A 3,120-nucleotide genomic window follows, 5' to 3' on the forward strand; every position below is an offset into this window, starting at 1 on the left:
TGGCAGAGGCCCAGCTCTATCAGTGGGGTAAGGATAGTGTGTGTGTTCTGTGTGTGTTCTGTGTGTGTTCTGTGTGTGTTCTGTGTGTGTGTGTCTGTGTGTTGTTGCAACATGGGATAAGCTCTTCTGCTACTTAAACCAAACACACAGAAAAGCTCACCTCGCCTGGTAATCTGTTAAAGTATAAGTGACAGAAAACTACCCAAATTCCACTATTTAATGAAAAATAACAATGTTATTCTTTAACTCCAAAAGTGAACATTGAACTACAATTATTTACAACTGTAAGCCTCCTTTCTTTGAGATTTATTGTCTACCTCCCACTCTTTCACAATATACCGATCCAAGAAAACCCCTATTAAATTTACAGCAAATCTGTTTTCAAAACCAGCCAGCGGTGTCCATCCTCCTCTGTAGCTTTCCCTGGGTCATCTTTGATCTTCTGCTGCAAAGCTGTTTCATATGAAAAGGTACCTTTCAGAAAGAAAGGTTGTGGGCAGTCTGTATGGCAGAAGGTGCTCATTGTCTCTCTGGCTAACTGTCCAAAATGCCTGCTTTTTATACTCCAAACCATGGGGTTGTCTCATTGGATCAATGTTGTCAAAACAGTAAAATTCAAAGTTGATAGGATTTTAATACCTTAGGGCATAATTTAAACTGATTGGTTTAATTCAAATTGGTGTGAAAACATAACAACCACGCTCAGCTGTTTGTTTCACAGCCAAATGTTACATTTTTAATTTTCCAGCACACTGTGACATGACCGGTGTTTGCCAGCTTGCACTCTCTCTTCAAGGTACAGGACACACCTTCAACTTCATAACAGTGTGTACAACCCATTAATAAAGGAACAGGCGTTTGGAGAGTGAATTTGGGTGAGATCCAATACAATGTGTCAACCAATCCCAACAGTTCCCAATGGGCAGGATCTGTTACAATGGTCTCAATCAACACGGAACTGGGACTAGAAATGGGAACAGAGGCAATGCTTATATTATTACATTGTGTTTCAGAAATCCGACAAAACTGTGTGGAACATATCCATCTTGTACTTTTGATTGGATTATTGGCTGCAATGGCTGCAATATTTGGAATAATCATCTGGAAAAGGCCCTGGAGAGGTAAGATTCAGAGGGAGGGGAATGTGGAACTGAGGGGACAGAGTGAGTGTGGGGGAATCTCCTGTACTGGGAGTACAGGGCACTGTGGGGAATGGAACTGAATAAACCCACACATACACACGTCCTGTCCCCTGTCTGATCGTCCTTTGTGTGATTGGCCCCGACCAGGTCTAATATTGATCATTAAACCCATCACACACACTCTCATCCTCACTGACTGAATATCAATGGGATGGGAGAAATCTCCAGAATCTCCATAAGGTGTAAGGATAGAGGGGAGTGTGGGAATGAGGATTACTGACACAATCTCCATCCCCTCACAGTTGTTGTGTTCTCACTCTCTGAGAATGGATCATTCCCCAGTCTAATGGACATTTATTTTGTTTCTGCAGGTTCATCAAGTGGGACCTACACAACAGCTCCCAGTAAGTGACTGAGGGGACAGAGTGTTGGGAATGATGGGAGAGGGATTGGAAGGTGTAGAGTTACATGCCCCTCAGTGTGCCTCAGGGTGACACACATCAGAATCCTCATGGTGCAGTTCCTCAATCACCAATACCTTATCCTCCTCTTCCTCAGCTCCATTCCACCCTTTCCCTCTCCTTCAATTGCCATATGCCATTCCCTCATTCCCAATCCCTCTCCCTCCCCTCCTTCACCTTTGACTCCCTCTGTACTGTGCTGTGTGAGTCTGGTTAATTAATGCTGAGGGTGATTGAATCCTGGGTCCAGTGAGTGATACAGAATATCTCACACTGTCTCATTTTATACTTTGTTCCATTTCTCACATTCTGTTTTTATTTTCTGAGCTTCTGATGTCTCTGTTCCAGCTTCTTCAGATTCAGTGAGTGATTTATCAACTTCCTTCCGTAGACTTATTTGTAACTCTTTCACATCTCTCCTGACCCTGTCCCACCCTCCCAGTCACTGTTAAACCCTGTCAGACTAATTTCACTCCCCTCCCCACCCTGAAGTGATTGCCTTGTGTCCGTCCATTCCTGACCTTGTGGGTTTCCTGGGCCCCACTGCAACATATTCCCGAAGCCTCATCATGAAATAGTGGAATTCTCGTGTTCCAGTGTGAACATGGACATCATTGTCCATCCTTCCATATCAAAGCAGACACACAGAATTACAGCTCATTGCTCACACCCAGTTCGTTCGGGACTGAGATCGATATTTTCCTGGAATTCTGTTTCCACAGGTTGAACAGTGAATCCCAGATCCCCAGGTTTGGATCCTGATTCTTCAAGTGGGACCTTCTCAAGTCATGTTTCCATCCTGTCTCAGAAATGTGAGCAGTGTCACCGTCAGAGGGATCTTCACAGATGGTTCCTCCCTCACACTTTCTCATCTTCACTGTCTTCAGTGGGTCACTGATTGACCTGAAATGTAGCAACATCCTGAACCCTCTTTGAGTGAGTTTTTGTAATGCAGGAAGTGGATCAATTCTGCACTTTTTGTCAACAATTGTTAGTGATGATGTACATATCTGTATAAAATTTGCAACTGTATTTTTTATGTGGACAAAGAATCTCACCATTTCCCTCTTGCTGCTCAGTTTTTATTCTAACCAATATGAAGCTGAACTGATCTGTTTTGTACTTTAACCAGTCTGAGCAAACTTAATCTCTTCTATATTGTCCCTTTATTTTCTTACCACAATGACGTATTTATGGTTATAAATATTGATGATAAGTAGGAACAGATTTTTAGCTGCAAATACTGATAATTGTAGAGTGTAAAAATAAATCATTGTTTCTGGTTGATTTGTCCACATTCTTCATGAATGATTTCACAAGAACGATTCTATTCATTTACACAGCAGCAGCTTGTGGCTCTTGGAATCAGCAGATGTTGGGCTTCAATTCAATATGAACTGGGGGAGTGAAGACCATCCAACTCCCCAACAAGCCTTCCCCAAACTAACCAGGGAGCTCAAAGTATTTATTGAATGTGTGTTCAGGGTTGAAGGGTGGAACGCCCTTTCGGAAGGATC

General features: G+C 42.7%; 1 long non-coding RNA gene across 1 annotated transcript; it reads left to right on the top strand.

Moving 5' to 3' along the window:
• On the top strand, positions 1-2,886 carry LOC122545618. Its single transcript, XR_006310569.1, has 4 exons — positions 1-27; positions 1,014-1,121; positions 1,514-1,546; positions 2,326-2,886. It is a non-coding gene; the product is annotated as an uncharacterized LOC122545618 (long non-coding RNA).
• Positions 2,887-3,120: the final 234 nt, after the last annotated feature.

Source organism: Chiloscyllium plagiosum, unplaced genomic scaffold (genome assembly GCF_004010195.1).
Source record: "Chiloscyllium plagiosum isolate BGI_BamShark_2017 unplaced genomic scaffold, ASM401019v2 scaf_25788, whole genome shotgun sequence".
Lineage (NCBI taxonomy): Eukaryota > Metazoa > Chordata > Chondrichthyes > Orectolobiformes > Hemiscylliidae > Chiloscyllium > Chiloscyllium plagiosum.